The sequence below is a fragment of the Trematomus bernacchii genome, unplaced genomic scaffold (assembly GCF_902827165.1).
Source record: "Trematomus bernacchii unplaced genomic scaffold, fTreBer1.1, whole genome shotgun sequence".
NCBI classification, from domain to species: domain Eukaryota; kingdom Metazoa; phylum Chordata; class Actinopteri; order Perciformes; family Nototheniidae; genus Trematomus; species Trematomus bernacchii.
The window spans coordinates 3,213,248-3,233,824 of record NW_022987469.1 but is presented as its reverse complement, the minus strand read 5'-3'; the positions used below and the strand labels follow the sequence as shown (position 1 = coordinate 3,233,824).

Sequence of the window (20,577 nt, the reverse complement as noted above, 5' to 3'; positions counted from 1 at the left end):
CTAGAACTGGAGAGCCTGGACTGGTCAGATGAGCTCAGTGGTACACAAGTTGAAGAAACATGGCTTGGTTTCAAAAACAAATTCTCTGCAATACTCAATGATTTGGCCCCCCTAAGAACAACCAGGGTAAAAAATCGCGCTGAGCCGTGGATGCACTCCGGCATACTGACCGCCATGAAAACCAGAGACAAAAAATGCTCTGAGTTTCATAAAAGTCAGTCAATGCTTTCCAAAAGCACGAGCAGTGAACTCCAGGCCCACGTGACTGAACTAAAAATTGAAAGAAACAGACTAAGAAATGACGTAAGCTCCATGATCAAAACTGCCAAAAAGAATTTCATCAATGACAAAACTGAGGAAAACAAAAATAAACCCCGTGAACTTTGGAAATTACTCAATAACCAGCTTGGCTGCAGCAAAAAACTCAAAACGAGATTTTCAAACTTAAACATAAAGACAGATAACAGGCTCATCACAGACAAACTGGATGTGGCCAAGTACTTGAACATTTTTTTCACAAACATAGCCACAACTCTTGTAAATAAATTACCCTCCCACTCAGGGCTTTTTGGAGTAGATCACATCATGACCTACTACAAAAACCTAGGGGTACGCAAAGATGATTTCAGTCTAGCAAGGGTAACAACAGCAGAGGTACTCATTAAACTGAGCGCCCTCAAACCTAACAAGGCCACTGGCCACGACAATATCCCCTCCAAATTCCTCAGAGACACAGCAACCGCCATCTCACCAGTCATAGCTCACATAATTAACCTCTCCATAAAACAGGGAAAAGTACCCAAAGACTTCAAAATTGCAAGAGTAACCCCCCTGCACAAAAAGGGCAGCAAATTGGACCCAGGCAACTACCGCCCTGTTTCTATACTTACCTCCATCTCGAAAGTCATGGAAAAAATAGTATATGAACAGGTCGAAAAGTACCTCGCAGAAAAGAAACTAATCTATGAATTTCAATCTGGCTTTAGAACATCCCACTCCACTGACACATGCCTTCTTTATTTGACCGACCACATCAAACAAGAGGTGGACGAGGGTAAATACTGCGGCATGGTGATGCTGGACCTACAAAAGGCTTTCGACACTGTCAATCACCCCATTCTGATTGACAAGCTAAAAGCAATTGGTTTTGATAAACTATCGGTGAGCTGGATGCAATCCTACCTGGAGGGGAGAGAACAGATGGTGGAGGTAAACGGTACTCTGTCCCCCCCCCCTCCCAGTGAGCTGTGGTGTTCCACAAGGAAGCATATTAGGTCCGTTACTGTTCCTAATTTATGCAAATGACATGTCATCAGCATGTGACTGCAACTTGTTCCTGTTCGCGGACGACTCAGCCCTGCTGGTCTCTGACAGGAGCAGATTGCAGGTTGAAAAAACCCTCAGCTCCGAGCTCGGCAGAATCTGCACCTGGCTCGCCGATAATAAATTATCATTACACCTGGGTAAAACAGAGTCCATTCTCTTCGGTTCGAAACATAATCTCAGCAAATCCGACGACTTCTCAGTTGCAGTGGGTGACATTATTGTCACAAGTAAGAAGGAAATTACATACCTAGGATCTATTCTTGAGGCAAACCTCTCCTGTGACAAAATGGCATCCAATGTAATAAAAAAAGTCAATCAAAGAACTAGATTCCTATACCGGATCTCCTCTCTGGTAAACAAAAACACCCTGAAAACTCTGGCAGGAGCACTCATTCAAGGGTACTATGACTATGCTTGCACGTCATGGTACCATAGCACCTCCAAGGCGCTAAAAACAAAACTTCAAACATCGCAAAATAAACTGGTCAGACTACTGCTTGACCTTTCATCTAGAACCCACCTCACCTCTGCCCACTTTGACAACCTAGGATGGCTTAGAGTAGACGACAGAGTACAGCTACTTGCAATGGGCCTGGTCTACAAGATCCACTACACCTCTATGGTACCCATGTACATGTCAAAATTCTTCCCAAAGGTCAAGGAATACCATGATCATAACACCAGAGGGAGCTCCACAAATCATGTAAAACCCAGATTTGGCACAAAAAAAGGGGAATACACGTTTCGCAATTATGCCACATCAAGGTGGAACGCTCTTCCCACAACTGTAAAGGAAAGTAAAACTATACTTACCTTCAAAACCTCTCTTAAAGAGCACCTTCGGGGGAAAGCATTGCAAAACTGGCCCCGGTAATGGTACAAATCTCAACCTGTCGTACAATGGACAGCTTCCCCCCCCCATCTATGTATATACTCGCATTTTAGACTCTGTTACTAACTGTATATCTGTAGACTTGGTATGTCTTAAATGTCCGGTTAGGATGTATTAGAACGAAATCTAAAATGAAAATTGTAAATAATCCATCTGTATGTAAAAAACCACCTGTATGTAAATTGTAAATAAGCCATCTGTATGTCATATATGTCTTATATGTCTTAAATGATATGATGAATTGGAAATGGGGGACCCTGATGTAAACAAGACGAAAGTCTTTCTCTGGTCTGCATCCCCTTAACAATTGTATGTTTTGAGCTGTACTGTACTGTACCCAATATACAAGCTGTTAATAAACTTTTCAATCAATCAATCAATCAACTAAACTTCTTAAAGTAAAAGTAAAGAAGTATGGGCTTTGAAATGTACTTCAGTAAAAAGTACCCATAACTACCATCTGTTTTAAAGAGTACCTGACCTCCCTTTATATTAATAGAACAATAATGTCATTGTTAGCTAATGAATGTTTCCATGCTGAACAACGGCAACATGACAACATTGGTCCCTCTTCTTTAGAGAAGACCAGGAAATGATGGATACACGGATCGTGTTCAAATCAATAGGCACGCAATGACGCAATGAAAATAATAATGATCACGCCACCAAACACACATTCAAACTAAAGGAACCAGCCTGTTTGGAAAATGTCAGAAGTAGAAAGTACAGGTATTTGTGTTCAAAATGTGAGAAGTAGAAAGTACAGGTATTTGGGTTAAAAATGTCAGAAGTAGAAAGTTCAGGTATTTGTGTTCAACATGTAAGAAGTAGAAAGTACAGGTATTTGTGTTCAAAATGTAAGAAGTAGAAAGTTCAGGTATTTGTGTTCAACATGTAAGAAGTAGAAAGTTCAGGTATTTGTGTTCAAAATGTAAGAAGTAGAAAGTTCAGGTATTTGTGTTCAAAATGTAAGAAGTAGAAAGTACAGGTATTTGTGTTCAAAATGTAAGAAGTAGAAAGTTCAGGTATTTGTGTTCAACATGTAAGAAGTAGAAAGTACAGGTATTTGTGTTCAACATGTAAGAAGTAGAAAGTACAGGTATTTGTGTTCAACATGTAAGAAGTAAAAGTAAAAAGTTGAGTAAAGTACTGATACCAGAAAAATGTACTTAAGTACAGTAACAAAGTATTTGTACTCCACTACTTCCCACCTCTGTTTACTACAAGTTACTTTAAAGGGCCCATGTCATCGCCATTTCCACTGATCATAATTACATTGTTGAGTTGTAACATCAGTCTTATCATGGCGTCGGTACAGCGGTATATTTTATATACATATATATTTTTAACTGTTGTTATAGAAGAGTGTGACGGCCCCAGGGCCTTTGTCTTACGATGGGGTGGAGCTGAAGAGGCTAATCAGCACGATCACGGACACCTCCGGACACGACGGCCCCAGTCTCTCTCCAAAGCGGCTGCAGGAAGACTAACTCTGCGATCCTCTCAACCACCTATCTCTGCATTTACCACAATAAATGTGCCGTGGTTTTGTAAACTCGTGTATGTCTCCTTGTCTTTCCGTTGTGGCCTACGAGCCACTCTCATAACAAAGAGTAAGTTATTTTTACCCGTTATAAACTACTACTGTTTGATGAGAAATCAAATCATGGTTTGCTATATATGAATTCAGGGAAGAAAGGATAGGCCTACTAAGTATTTCCATTAAACTTTATTTTTAGAAATGTACAAAATGAACATATATACACGGTATATCATCCATTCCTCCTCGCATCTTGCCTGCGCACAGCCGGTGCCTTTTAGCACGAGGCCTCAGTAGTAGTAGAAGTCCCGTCCCCGTCATGGATTGTCCGCCAGGATCTGGCTGGACGAAATCAAATGCAAATCACAAAATATTAGAGAAACTTAGTTGTTTTAGATTCGTTAGTAGTAGTTGTGTAATGAACAGCTTGCCTGCTAATATGCTAACCTAGCTTTGTTTACCTTGGTAGCTAACACGATATGAACGTTAGCTTGGAGGAAAGGCAACTATAATGCAGTGTAATAAAACTACTATGAACAAAAGCTAGTGGTTCATATTAGGCTAGCAATAACGTGTTTATAATTGCAATCGTATACGGGTATTCTGCTACCATACAATGTAACTTGCATGAATACATTGTTTTGCGCTAGCATACAGCTAGCCTCGTTAGCTACATGCAGTATATGTACGGTCACAATGTACGGTAAATCACAGTACAGTATACTGTATGAGTATTCCGTGTGTGTGACTGCAGACATTCTCCTGCCATGACAAACATGTAAGGCCATCTGCTGACATTGTAGTTGATATATTTAAACGCTAGCAACGTAGCATCACAAAAATGTTTTTCCGACCAAAACTAGCTCTAGCTCCGTGTGTTAGATCGCTACGCCAGCTATAATGTAATTACGTTTCGCGACTGACCGGCAAATCACCCGGAGTATACTGTCAATAGGTATTTTGTGTGTGAATGCAGACATTCTCCTGCTATGAGATACATGTATGCAAGGCCATCTGCTGATATTAGAGTTGATATATGGAAACTCTAGCAACTTAGTTAGCACAGTTAGCACTGTGTCAATGGCTTAGCAGTCCAACACAGTTTACACATTTAAACAGTCTTGTTTGATAAATACACAAATAACAATGCAAACTTACAGGTTGTATACCCAGATCTTCCCCTGCTCCAAACGGTCCAAACAAGCTGTGCATATCCGGCCTCAAACTGGGCAATGTTTTGGAAGCTTTCGTCTGTGAAATGCCGGTTCTTCGAACCTCTGGAGGAGGAACACGCCGCTGCTGGTGTGGCCATAGCTCTTCGGGATTGGTCCATTTCGTTCCGGGTACCGCTTGACATCAGGCGGTACCCGGAAGAATCAAATGGGCAGTGACGTATCTCCAACGAGGCGTTTTGGGGTGGTATTTTCTGTGTTAGAGTTTTACTCGCTACAGGGTGTACTTTGAGGGTTTTGACTCTGCACACTGTTTACATGCATAAAAACCTTCATAACACACAAGGGGACGGGTAATAACCGGAAAAGCATGACATGGGAGCTTTAAAGGTCACATAGCTCATGCTATTTTTAGGCAATAGTCTCAGATGTATAAAAATATATAAAAAACATGTCTATGAAGTGTTTTGCTCAAAATACCAAACGGATCACCCATTCTAGCCATGCCTCATATCCCTCTATTTCACTTCCTGTTTCAAAAGTGCTGATTTGGGTATAAAGCTTTAACAAATAAAAATAAATTGATACAAAATAAAAAAGGAGGGGTCTGAGCTCATGCGGGACCCGGCAGCTACTGTCTAAACTAAATGCTGCCGTGATGAAACGCCATCATGGATTATCAAGGATTATTTCTGAAACAGTATGGAGCTCAAAGGCTTTCTCTCTTGCCGGTTATACCACAAGGTGAGTTCCTTTTTATTTCCTGCTTCTTCACACACATGCTCTCCAGTACAGGTTAGCTCTGAGTGTTAGCGATGCTAATGTAAACACCGACCATATTACGTCCAAAACAGTCGGGCATTGTTTCTGATAGCAACGTTTCTCATAGGGCCGTGGGTGTAAAGCTAGCCTACATTTCCGATATGACGTTATATCGGACGCAAATCTGGATCAGCTCCGTTGTAGCCCCGTTTTTAGAGATTTGGGTACGGAGGAAAAGAGAGGGTTTTATTTTCTGACGCTGCGTGAGTTCCCCGACACACCGGGGACACATATTTATGTTGAAGTAAAAAGATATGATTCTACACTGTATTGAAGTAAACATGTATTATTTTGAATTGTATTTTAGTGAACATGTATTGTTTGAACTGTTTTATGTAATCACAACGGTTTTGGGTAATTATATATAGAATAGGAATGTTATTCTTACTTTCCAAACTCACTGATCCAGAGATTCTGTGTATACACACACCTTGCCTGGGTTTCACCCCTAAAAGCAGATGTCGTCATTAAGTCGTTAAAAGACATCGTTAAATAGGTGGAGAAGAGTTTAAATGTCTGAAGGAGGATAGTTTAGGTGAAAATATCCCCTGGGAAAGGAATGTAGAGTAAGATAAGGTAAAGATAAACATTGACTTTTGACCTGGTGTGGCTTGGGATCTCACTCTCTGTTCGGAACTCTGATTGACCTCGGCCAGAAGCGAATCCAGCCAATCAGGACACTTGGAGGAGGTGAGCAGTTTAAACAGCTCCTCCCCAGGGGTTCTCTAATTCGCTTGGGAGGAAAATGGGAGGGAGGAGTCGACAAATCTCCGCCCCAAAGACAGATATGAATACTGAGGTTTTTGAGTGTAAAAATGCTTTTTTGGTTTGGTGAGTGGCAGGTCCTGATAACTGTGTCCGCATCGCATCACAAACCTGAAGTCCAATTTCTTTTTGGTTTGATGAGTGGTTTGATCCTGACGCATTTATCCGCATCGCATCACAAACCTGAAAGTCCGGAGTGCTCGAGTACTCTGTATAACTTGTATATGTGTTTGGTTTCCTACTAGAAGTAAACTCAGATAATTTGTTATAACTTTGATTCCGGTGTTTTCAATTCCTTTCTTAATTTAATAGAGATCCAGCCTCATCCAACGAACGGCGCGTAGCAGAAGTGTTCTACTCCAACAATGTCTAAAAGACATCAAAAAGTGCATTTAGCATGATAGGAGACCTTTAACTTTAAGCTCCTGGTCACTAACGTTTGGACAATGACTGTTTTAGTTTTTAGAAAACGTTCTCCCTGATCTCAGACCTGATGGATGCACTCCTTCTTCTCGATTATGTCTTTCTGTTGAAGCTTCGTCTGGTTCTTCATCTCATTGAGCTGGAAATCCAGAACGAACTTCAGCTTCTCCAGCTCCTGGTTCTTCTTCTTCAGGCTGCAGATGGTCTTGTCCTGTCGGGGGGAAGGAGTTTTAGGGGAGGACTCACTCACTTAAAATGAAAAATTGCTTATATTCTCATTATCTACATACAGACATTGTCAATACAGGGTTTGTATCGTTTAAGGCAAATTAGATTTAGGACTTGTTTTTAAATCAATATTCTGCGCACACTCGCTATCCGGGTTTTTAGCATTTATCAAATACATTTTTTTTTAAAAGGAATTACTCAGTATTTTGAGTTTCACAATGCTACTTTAGATTAAAAATATTCATTTCATTTAACATGTATTCAAGACAAATTATGACCAATTAAGGTAATATTCTCCCCACTGACCAAAAACCTTACATTTTGCATTAATTGGAAGCCTTTAGTCTAATTCCTTTACTTTTTTCAGGGTCTTATGTTTATATTTTCTTTGTGATTCATACAGTAAATCTTTTTGTTTGTCTATTTATGTATTTCTGCCAGTCTCTCTAACGGTACGTCCACACGGCAGCATGTGTTGAAGCTTGCCGGTGGGCGTATCTGGCTCGCGACCAACAACCAATCACATTAATCTCCCGCCCCGGACACACAAGCACGCGGTTTGATTGGCTAGAGAGCTTGTACTGGCATATGATTTGATTGGCTGATGCTTCCGTCAAAGCTTGAAAAGTTGAACTGTTCTCAACTTTCGAAGCGAGCAACAGAGGCAAAGCGAAGCGACGGAACCACAATGCAGTTCGGCAAAGCGTGACATCACCCCATTCAAAGTGAATGGGAAGCGTCTCCGTTGAAGCACGCGACGCTGCCGTGTGGACGGGCCGTTAGTTTTAACCTTAAATGTAACTACAGAGACCCAGATAAATCATCATAATATTGAATCATTGTGAAAACGGCAAAAAAAAAAAAAACATATATAGGTAGGTGTTTTTATTCTCTTTAGTTGGGTTTTTAACACGTGCATTTACACCCCCGCCTTTAAATGCCAGTAATCAGAGCAAGAAGTGGCGCTAGAAGGAGAGCAGGAACAAGCTCTGGCTTTTAATACTAGTTGAACATAACATTTTGATATTTGTATGTGTTTTTATATGTTTCTAGTTATTGTGCTTTTTATCTTATTTTTCATTATCTTGTTATTTTATATTTGTTCCCTGTACAGCACTTTGATTTGAATATCGAACAAAACCAACAGCTTTAGGATAAAACATGACATTATTATATGATTGTGGAAACGGCCAAAATTGTATTTATTTGTATATCAAAACCAATGCTGGATTTGAATGTTAAGTCTAAAGCCACCTTGTTCTGGCTGGTCTTCTCGTGTCCAGAGACGGTCCTCTTCAGATCCTCGATGTCGCTCTCCAGCGAGCGGATCAGATCCAGAAGCCTCTGCCGCTCCTGCTTCAGATGTTTGATCTCAGAGCAGCGCTCATCGATCTGTCTCTGTGTGAACAGTCCTTCAGTCTGCAGTCACACAATCACATAGTCACACAATCACACAATCAAACACACAGTCACACAATCACACACACAGTCACACAATCACATAGTCACACAATCAAACACACAGTCACACAATCACACAATCACACAGTCACACAATCAAACACACGGTCACACAATCACACACACAGTCACACAATCACACACACAGTCACACAATCACACACACAGTCACACAATCACACAGTCACACAATCACACAATCACACAGTCACACAATCACACACACAGTCACACACACAGTCACACAATCACACACACAGTCACACAATCACACACACAGTCACACAATCACACACACAGTCACACAGTCACACACACAGTCACACAATCACACAATCACACAATCACACACACAGTCACACACACAGTCACACACACAGTCACACAGTCACACAATCACAGTCACACAATCACAGTCACACACACAGTCACACACACAGTCACACAATCACACACACAGTCACACAATCACACACACAGTCACACAATCACACACACAGTCACACAATCACACACACAGTCACACAATCACACACAGTCACACAATCACACACACAGTCACACAATCACACACAGTCACACAATCACACACACAGTCACACAATCACAGTCACACAATCACACAGTCACACAGTGTCACAGTCACACAGTCACACAATCACACACACAGTCACACAATCACACACACAGTCACAGTCACACAGTGTCACAGTCACACAGTCACACAATCACACACACAGTCACACAATCACACACACAGTCACACAGTGTCACAGTCACAGTCACACAGTGTCACAGTCACAGTCACACAATCACACACACAGTCACACAATCACAGAGTCACACAATCACACACACAATCACACACACAGTCACACACACAGTCACACAATCACACACAATCACACACAGTCACAGTCACACAATCACACACACAGTCACACAGTCACAGTCACACAATCACACACACAGTCACACAATCACACAGTCACACACACAGTCACACAATCACACACAATCACACACAGTCACAGTCACACAATCACACACACAGTCACACAATCACACACACAGTCACACAATCACACAGTCACACAATCACACACAATCACACACAGTCACAGTCACACAATCACACAATCACACACACAGTCACACAGTCACACAGTCACACAATCACAGTCACACAATCACAGTCACACAATCACACACACAGTCACACAATCACACAAGAAGTAAGGCAAAGTTTATTTATATAGCACCTTTCAACACAAGGCAGTTCAAAGTGCTTTACGACAATGAAAGACATTAAGAGCATAAAGAAACATATTATAAAATGGCATTTAAAAACACTAATTTAAAAGCAAAGATAATAAAACATGAATAACAAAGGTACAGGAATAAAAGTTACAGTGCAGTGTGAGATATTAATATATCAATTAAAAGCAGCGGCAAAAAGAAAAGTCTTCAGCCTGGAAGTAGAAACACTCGCAGCATATTTTAGAGACGGAGAGAGAATGACAGGGAAAGGTTTTTGTGCAGATGCAACAAGAAGAAGGATCTGTGTTCACCTTCTGAGTCATGAGACTGGTTTCTCCCTTCAGACTCGTGGTGGTGTCTTCCTCCGTGTGTAGTTTCTTCTCATACTTCATTTGGATGTCATGGATCATCCTCTCCTCGTCTTCCTCACGATCTCTTTGAACTCTCTGATCTGCTGCTGTGCGTCTTCCTGACACTTCACACAAACACAGTGGACAAAACAACATCTTGGTGTCCCTTCTACTTCCTTTAAAGGTCACCTATTATGCAAAATCCTCTTCTTCATGTCTCTTCTACATCAACATGTGTCCCCTCTTCTTCATGTCTCTTCTACATCAGCATGTGTCCCCTCTTCTTCATGTCTCTTCTATATCAACATGTGTCCCCTCTTCTTCATCTCTCTTCTACATCAACATGTGTCCCCTCTTCTTCATGTCTCTTCTATATCAACATGTGTCCCCTCTTCTTCATGTCTCTTCTACATCAACATGTGTCCCCTCTTCTTCATGTCTCTTCTATATCAACATGTGTCCCCTCTTCTTCATCTCTCTTCTACATCAACATGTGTCCCCTCTTCTTCATGTCTCTTCTACATCACCATGTGTCCCCTCTTCTTCATGTCTCTTCTATATCAACATGTGTCCCCTCTTCTTCATCTCTCTTCTACATCAACATGTGTCCCCTCTTCTTCATGTCTCTTCTACATCAACATGTGTCCCCTCTTCTTCATGTCTCTTCTACATCAACATGTGTCCCCTCTGTGTAAAGAGACTCTGAAAGTTTCAGGAACAAAGATTCTCTCTCTTTTTGTCCTGATCCATTTTTATAAAAACCTGTCTGAAAATGAGCTGATCCGATTTTGGACACTTTATGATGTCATAACGATGTTTTGTCTTGTGTAACCATTAGCCAATCAGCAACCAAGGTAACCCCCCCCCCCCCCCTTATCACCTGAATCTCCTCCTAGAGCACCATTGAGTTCTTTTTAACCAAATCTCTCTCAGAGGGGCGTGGGGAGGGGCTCCTTATTTTCATCTAAAGTAACAGACAGAGAATCAGCACTTTTGAAACAGGGCTGAATCAGAGGGGATTATGGGATGCTGCAATGATCTGTTTGGTGTTTCAGCCAATCAGAGACAGGCTCTGTATATATCTGAGACCTGTGATATATTGATGAAAAACAGTATAATAGGGGACCTTTAAGTCATCTCACTGACCTGCAGCAGGATCAGATCCTTCTCCTCCAGCTTGGCCTCGTGGTTCTGCTTCAGCTCCTCCACAGTGTGCTGTGTGTGTGTGATGAAGAAACACATATTTATTGATTCTTGTGATAATAATAATAATACACTTTTTGGTATAGCACCAGTGATACCAGTGAGAATTGAAAGTTAACCCAAAGATATGTTTTTAATTTACTTTTAAACATTTCAAGGAAGTTGCTGTCCTCGTCTTACCTAAAGCCTCCCGCTCTTCAGAGTGCTTCTCAGAGATCTCTGCAGTGCTCATCTGGTTCTCACGCTGCTGCTTCTCCATCTCTGTTTTCATGGCCTGAAGGCACAGAACATGTCATTCAGAAACAATAAAAGCCTTTCATTAATACATTGTTTAGACAATGATGTAATGTTGATAATCATGGTCAATAGGCAGAAAACATGATGTTATTCATCTCCTTATTTATATTAACTGATCTGTTTTTATTTACTTATTGTTATTAATATTATTTTTTGTCACTGTTTTTATTTTATATATCTGAACGTGGAACCAATGTGTTTTATTTTGTATTAAACTGGGTGGGGGGTGGTGATGGTTTGTTCAAACAATTGAAAATGGATGAAGATCAGTGTCTCAATTGTGCCCCTGTGTGATTCTGCCTGTTCTTCAATAAAAAAACATAATAAAAAAAATAGAAAACATGATGTTATGAACTGGTCCATTTTAAGAGCTGCAGCTGTTAATAAGATAACTACATTACGTTTATGCCAACCCAGTCTCACGGCATTTCGTGTAATAGTCACGAAATAAATGTAATCTATTGATTCGTGTTGACCATCACGATAAAAGCAATGTTCAGAGAGTCTAACCTGTCGCACGGTCTTCAGAGAGTCTAACCTGTCGCACGGTCTTCAGAGAGTCTAACCTGTCGCACGGTCTTCAGAGAGTCTAACCTGTCGCACGGTCTTCAGAGAGTCTAACCTGTTGCACGGTCTTCAGAGAGTCTAACCTGTTGCACGGTCTTCAGAGAGTCTAACCTGTCGCACGGTCTTCAGAGAGTCTAACCTGTTGCAGCAAGGTCTTCAGAGAGTCTAACCTCGTTGCACGGTCTTCAAGAGAGTCTAACCTGTCGCACGGTCTTCAGAGAGTCTAACCTGTCGCACGGTCTTCAGAGAGTCTAACTGTCGCAACGGTCTTCAGAGAGTCTAACCGTCGCACCGTCTTCAGAGAGTCAACCTGTCGCACGGTCTTCAGAGAGTCTACCTGTCGCACGGTCTTCAGAGAGTCATAACCTGTCGCAACGGTCTTCAGAGAGTCTAACCTGTCGCACGGTCTTCAGAGAGTCTAACCTGTGCACGGTCTCAGAGAGTCTAACCTGTTGCACGGTCTTCAGAGAGTCTAACCTGTGCACTGTCTTCAAGAGTCTAACCTGGTCTTCAGAGAGTCTAACCTGTCGCACGGTCTTCAGAGAGTCTAACCTGTCGCACGGTCTTCAGAGAGTCTAACCTGTCGCACTGTCTTCAGAGAGTCTAACCTGTTGCACGGTCTCAGAGAGTCTAACCTGTCGCACGGTCTTCAGAGAGTCTAACCTGTCGCACGGTTCTCAGAGAGTCTAACCTGTCGCACGGTCTTCAGAGAGTCTAACCTGTCGCACGGTCTTCAGAGAGTCTAAACCTGTCGCAGCACGGTCTGCAGAGAGTCTAACCTGTCGCACGGTCTTCAGAGAGGTCTAACCTGTCGCACGGTCTTCAGAGGTCTAACCTGTCGCACGGTCTTCAGAGAGTCTAACCTGTCGCACGGTCTTCAGAGAGTCTAACCTGTTGCACGGTCTTCAGAGAGTCTAACCTGTCGCACGGTCTTCAGAGAGTCTAACCTGTCGCACGGTCTTCAGAGAGTCTAACCTGTCGCACGGTCTTCAGAGAGTCTAACCTGTTGCACGGTCTTCAGAGAGTCTAACCTGTCGCACGGTCTTCAGAGAGTCTAACCTGTTGCACGGTCTTCAGAGAGTCTAACCTGTCGCACGGTCTTCAGAGAGTCTAACCTGTCGCACGGTCTTCAGAGAGTCTAACCTGTCGCACGGTCTTCAGAGAGTCTAACCTGTCGCACGGTCTTCAGAGAGTCTAACCTGTCGCACGGTCTTCAGAGAGTCTAACCTGTTGCACGGTCTTCAGAGAGTCTAACCTGTTGCACGGTATTCAAAGTGTCAGAGATCTCCTTCATCTTCGCTGTAGTTCATGTCCTTCAGACGCAGCTGGTTCTCGTTCTCCATCTGCAGCTCCTCCAGACGCAGCTTCAGCTCCAGCATGTTCTGCGTCTGCAACAGATACCATTTGTGACTTTAAAAAGGTGTGAACGTAGACAGAGTGCTATTTTGTATAATGTGATCTCCTAATTGTAGCTTGAAGTGTATTTTCTATCTGCCTTTAGTTCACACCGGCGCTCGCTTGACAAAGACCTTATTTATCTCATGTTAGCTAGTTAGTTTGTGAGATAGGTAGCTAACTTAAGCTAGCTTCCTAGTTAGAAAGGTAGCAAACTTTAGCTAGCATCTTAAGTAGATAGCTAACGTTTGCTAGCTAGCTTGTTAGATAGCTTAGATTAGTTTAGATTCAACTTTATTATAATTGTCAGCCCTGCATGCTGCGACTGTCCATATTGAAGTGGATGGTTAAGACTGGTGCATGTGCTACAAAATAAACCACCATTAAAATAAATTATGATGTCCACTTGTCATCTCAGTACGTTTATCCTGCTATCAATAACTGAAACCTAATGCAATCACACACACACACACACACACACACACACACACACACACACACACACACACACACACACACACACACACACACACACACACACACACACACACACACACACACACACACACACACACACACACACACACACACACACACACACACACACACACACACACACACACACACACACACTCTCCTCCAGGTCTGCCTTGGTGACGAGGATCTCTTCAGTCTGGATGATCTGTCGGTTGCTCTTCAGTCCTCGACCCTCTTTGTCCACGACCTTCCACATCAGCAGACATCCGTCCTCAGCCGCTGTCAGCAGGAACTGATCGTCCCACGTCAAAACCATCTGAACACACACAGAGTCAGTAAATCAGACTTTTCTTTATATGGTTAACTCCCAAAAAAGCATCAAAACAAATTCAGGTCCACCAGACTCAGGGACAGTTTCATCCCACAGGCCATAAGACTGTTAAACACCTGAACTTCTGAAAGTACATCTATAACATTCACCTGGCTGCAACTTATATATATATTAATATTCCATTTACTTGTATATAGACTATTCTGCACTATTTCTGTTATATTCTATTTTATTTTATTTACTTGCACTATTATATCTGTTGTATTGTGTTGCTCTGTTGGAGGAGCCTGTGACCTAATATTTTAATTGACATATCTACACTATAGCTATGCACACATGACAATAAAAGCCTTGAAACTTGAATCAAAGATGATGGATTTAGCCTCAGTCTGACCTTGGTGATGGGGCCACAGTGAGCTTGGTATGTGATCCAGTCTTTCTGCAGAGGAAGCGGGTATTTCACGGCTCTGATGGTTCCTCTGGGCGTCCCGGTGAACACGACTCTGCCGGAGTGAGACACAGCAACAGCCGTGTGAGCGACCTCATCAGCAGGAATCTCCCTCAGCACCTGAACAACCACAGACACACAATGAAGCTCAGCGCAAGTTCTTTCAGGAAGACTGGGTATATATGCATTCACTCTACAGCTGCGTATAATCAGCTCATCATTGGCCTACTCTTTAACGGCTGCATTTCCCCGTCTCGATATATGATTTCAGGATCGGGGTCTAATCGCCAAAGACTTTTAACATTTATCATATGACGCATGTGTCAATAAATGTTCTTTAAACAAAAAATGAAGTCTTTCCTGATTGAAATACTAACAATATCACTTTTCTTGAGGGACAAATAGAGGATATTTATCAATGAGAAATGTGCAAGGAGAATGCAATTGCTTTTAACTGTGTTAGTTATTGTGACGGAGCGGATCACAGAGTGACTGACTCCGCCACTGACAGCCGCAGCGGCGACCCACACACACATCACACACACCAAACATTTCCTGCTCTCTTCCGTTCGTCAATAAATAAGGTTAAATCATCACTAAAACGTCCCTTTTCCCCCTCCCTTTCTGTAGCGCGACCATGAGTGCACGCTTGTGAGTCTACAATTATTTAAACATACATTTAACTATATTACACAATACTTGCGTGACGAGCAGCAAACGGAGTTTCGCCGTCTCCCCAGCAAAGGGAATGTGGAAAAGACAGAGGCGCATCACTTCCGTGATTTAAATAGGATGTCATGAACCATGCAATTTATTATTTATTTTGCGTTTATTAATTATGGGGAATGATTGTGTTATGAGATAGTTAACCTGTTTATGTTTGGGTCTGATAGTTTTGAGGGGTTACATTTATGTTGACAATGTGGTTTTGAGTTAATTGTGTAACCTGTTGACGGTAAGCCTGTGGGGAGGGGCTATGGGTTCAAAAGGGACGGTGTTGGCCCTGGAAGTTCATTCAGGAGATTGTTGCAGTGAAGGCAACAGCTAGAATGTGTTTACTCCATGAGTGATAGACAACCTAATTTGGTAACTTTGATTTTGTTTATTTAAGTTATACTGTTTCACTTTTATCAAACAGTATATATTTTGTTTGTTGCTGTTATAAATAAAGTTTTGGAGCTTAAATCAACCGACTAAGCCTATGTTTCAAACGGACAAATAGAACCCTGTCACAGTTATATATTATATTACTTCCTATAATAGTCATTAAAAGGCAATGGATACATTTTAGCTATTGGATCATTTTGTTGATTATTTACATCTGATGAGACAATTTTGCTTAGGTGGACACATGTAGGAAAAACTCTTAAAACTGCCCACTTTTAAAAGAAAATGCTGGTAAAAAATTGTCATATCCTTCTTAAAACCTCCCTGCTCAACAACATTATAATAAGGAGGACATATTCTGATCATTTCCAGGTTCATATTAGAATTTTGTGACATGTCTCCATGCTCTAATGTTCAAAAAGCTCTTTATTTTTCTCTTACTGCCTGTGCTGCAGCACCTCTTTTCACCCTCTGTCTGAAACCAGAACCCAGTCTGCTCTGATTGGTTAGCTGGCCGGCTCTGTTGTGATTGGTCAACCGCTTAGAGATGTCCCGCCCCTTAGCCTAACTTTGGGATTTTAGCCTTTGCAGACCATTTACATGCACAGAAACCTATATAAACACACTACAGGAAAGGGAGCTCTTTTCTCTTCCAGTCCTTCTAAGTGATGAAACTCAGAGGCTTTGCAGTGTTCTTACTGACCTGACAGTCTTGGATTTCCTTCAGTGTGAGGTCCGTTCCCACAGCCAGGATGGTCTTTCCGTCTGAAGAGAAGGAGACATCAGTGTAGCTGCAGGACTTCAGGACGCTCTCTGACTCTCGTTTTCCCGTCTGAGCGTTCCACTCGTACACGGCTCCGTCCATCCCGCACGAAACCAGCCGGCCGTCGTCCAGACTCCACTCGATGCCTTGCACCTGGAGAAAATAAATGTAGTTTTCCCACAGCAGACACACATCATAATAACATCTGATTCTCTAAGCACCGCTGCCTCTTTTCCTAAGACCAGAGGCCTGTACTACGAAGCCGGATTTTCCTAAGCTGGATATGTTTGAGTTAGCCGGTTGGCCCAATCCAAAACATACGCGCTCTGGCTAAGCTGTACTACGACGCTGGTTATCAAGTGGATCGCTCAAGCCAGCCGTGTCCTATCTAGTTAGGTGCGCGTTCACATGAAAGGGGTGGTATTTGGAGCATTCGACCAATCACAAACATGGACAAGCGTACTGACAGCGCAGCGTCATACTTCCTGAATGAAAAGTGAACTTTAATATTAGACATATGAAGAAGTTAAACTTTAAACATCCATGACTTAAACACTTTATCCAGGATCAAAGCCACATAGCTGCACCTGCAAGGTGAATACAGCTGGTAACAGAAAAAGTGTTTGAATGCGTACATTAACAGGTTTATGAAATCACTGCCCCGTCCAAGACACGAGTGGATATGACTTTAATTACATTTGACTCGAGTGTTTCGTCAACTTAATGTGTTGCTTAAAATAATACTTCTGCATACAGTATGTGACACTGTGAGTGTTGCACGGCCAGATACGGCTCAAGAAGCTGACTCAGATAAGGAAATATATGATACATTATGATGTGATATGATATGAATGATAATGGGACACATCGACGTCTGCACTCACAGTGCCGCGGACTGTACTTAATGTTACTCTGATCCGGTTACTTATGTTGTGGCAGATATTTAAGTAAGCTTTCTTAACGCTAATGTTATAATAGTCAGATTGCTCTGAAGATGGGAGGGGATATTCTATTAATGTTCACGTTCACACAGTCAGTTGATTTTTGCCGGCCGTCTTTCCTGCAACGGCAGTTTTTCTGTATTTCCTCTATCCTGTAATATGACTTGATCGCTTTAAACTCTGCACACTGAGCTCTAATTGGTCAGCAGGCGGTGCTTTCACTGAGTTGATCTCTTAGCCTGCAACCTAACCTCCTCCCGAGCAGGTTAGCCGCTCAGCATAAGTTACCATGGAGATCTAGCCCGCTAAAAAGAGAACCAGCGTCGTAGGACCGGAAAGCCCGAGTTTTCCCTGAAGTCAGCCGGCTAAGCGAAAATCCGGCTTCGTAGTATAGGCCCCTGATGAATTCTCCTTCTCATATCTCCTTAAAAGGTCTCCTATCCTGCTATTTTTAGGCATATATTATGGGTCTCAGATATATAAAAAAAATATAAAAAACATGTCTATGTTTTGCTCAAAATACAAACAGATCATGCATTCTAGACATCCCTCATATCCCTCTGTTTCAGCCCTGTTAAAGAAACGCTGATTCTGGGTATGAGAATTCTACCGAGATACTCAGCTAAATGCTGCCGTGATTAAACGCCATCATGTTCCAAACCACATCAAGGATTATTTCTGAAACAGTATGGAGCTCAAACTTGTGATAAACTCTCTCAGGTTTACCACAAGGTGAGTTATTTTCTTTATTTCCTGCTTCTTCACACATACTCTCTCCAGTACAGGTTAGCTCTGAGAGTTAGCGATGCTTGCTAATGTAAACAAAGACCATATTACGTCCAAAACACGTCACTCATTGTTTCTGATAGGCTCGTGGGTGTAAAGCCAGCCCACATTTCCGATATTACGTCATATCGGACGCAAATCTGAATCAGCTCCGTTGTTCCCCCGTTTTTAAAGATGTGGGTTCGGAGGAAAAGAGAGAGGGTTTTGTTTTTCATGACATTGGTCATGGGAAAGGGCACAGGAAGAGCGAGAGCAAACCATTCTGACCAGATTCTACAGATGCTAACAGCTTCATCAACTCACTGGCAGATTCAACCTTGGTATTGTACAAACTCTTATATTAAATATCAAACCAAACTGCATCCAACAACCGGAAAATGTGCAGTTTTTTGTCTGAGTAAAGATCCCTCTCTACCCTCACCTGTGAAATAATGGCAACCATAATAAAGGTCATTGGAAAACCTAAATTGCCATTACACTGAGTTGAATGAAGAAAAAGACATAGAACTTTAATTTGTTGACACTTACTTGAAGAAAGTAATTCCACATGCTGCCTGACTCACCCTCCCATTGTGGCCCTTCAGATTGAGGATGTTCTCGAAAGAGGTGACGGAGTAGATGTGGATGACGTTCCCATTGACAGCTGCAAACATGTGTCCACCGTGACTGAAGGCACACTAAGACGTGGAGAGAGAGAAAGTGAACAAGGAGGCCAAAAGAGCATCAAATGGTTTTACTGTGTGAGAATCAGAATCAAGTTTTTTGCCAGGTACGTTTACACATACAAGGAATTTGCTTTGGTATCTGGTGGTGCGAACATAAACAATCAAAATACAAAATAAGTTGCAAAGTAGGTAGGAAGGTAGTATTTTTAAGAAACAATTTAGCCTTAAAAAAGGATGCTCAAGACAAGTATTTACACCAAATGTAAATGTAACTACAAATAACCTAGGAAGCTTAAAAACAAAACCACTTAGGGCAATGACTATATATGGTTAAATACTGTGAATTATATTTTAAAGTGGAGGGCTGTGCAGACGTGTGCAAAGTGTCATCACACGTTACTGTGATGGAAACTTCTGAAGCAATGGAGACTCAGAGAGACACGAGGAGAGCATAGATGTATAATAAGAACTGGATACAGCGTGGGAGGCGGGGCCGCGTTCATTCCTATGAGAGTTGCTCATTAGCGCATGAAGACAAAATGGCCCAACTTTTGAGAGAGCAAAACGTCACGAAAGTATTCATATAATCATATAATCTGTTCTTATTGTGCATCCATGGGTAAAGGTAAAACTCATGTAGTACTGAACACGTCACATGAACGTGCCGGGCGGTGCGGTCCCGTGGGTTAGATCCGCGTTCATAATGCAGAGGAAAATAACTCTCAGAATAACGTTATTAGCACATTTTTACAACTTGAGGACCGAATGTTTTTAATAAGGGCTATACAAGTGTTCATACTGGGTAGTTTATTTAGTTTAAAACAAATTATGCAACGATTTACAGACGTCTCTTTCCCAATATTAGTCAATGGGAAAAAGTGTTTCCGGGCCCAGCGACTGATACGGAAGTGTAGTACCGCCGTTTGGCCACAACAAATATTTTCCTCAGAGTCCGGCGCACTTCCTGGGGGCTTGGAGGAGAGCAGGAACCTTGATGGAAAACACTGATGGTTTATCGTCAGTTATCCAAAGAGCCTCGTCATTTAGAAGATGCATTCATATAAACAACATCACCGTAGTGTAGCACAAGCAATAACATTGCACCGTCTCTGATTGGCCTCAAAAACACAGCGTTGACACAGCGGCTGCCAAACTAATTCTGAAGATCTCTACCCCAGATAAATGTATTTAGCAAGTTCTGAGAGAATAATCAACACTGTGCATAACAAGAAAAAGCACTATAATAACACCTCTATCAGCTGACTCCAACAGGCAGGAATCTGTTTGCAACTTACAAATTATTTATCTAATATATCATATTCCAATTACTTGTATATAGACTCTCCTTGCACTATTTA

At 41.9% G+C, this 20,577-nt stretch overlaps 1 pseudogene; it reads right to left on the bottom strand.

Annotated features, from left to right (window-relative positions):
• LOC117493388 overlaps positions 1-20,577 on the bottom strand; it is a 42,361-nt pseudogene that overhangs the window by 7,892 nt on the left and 13,892 nt on the right.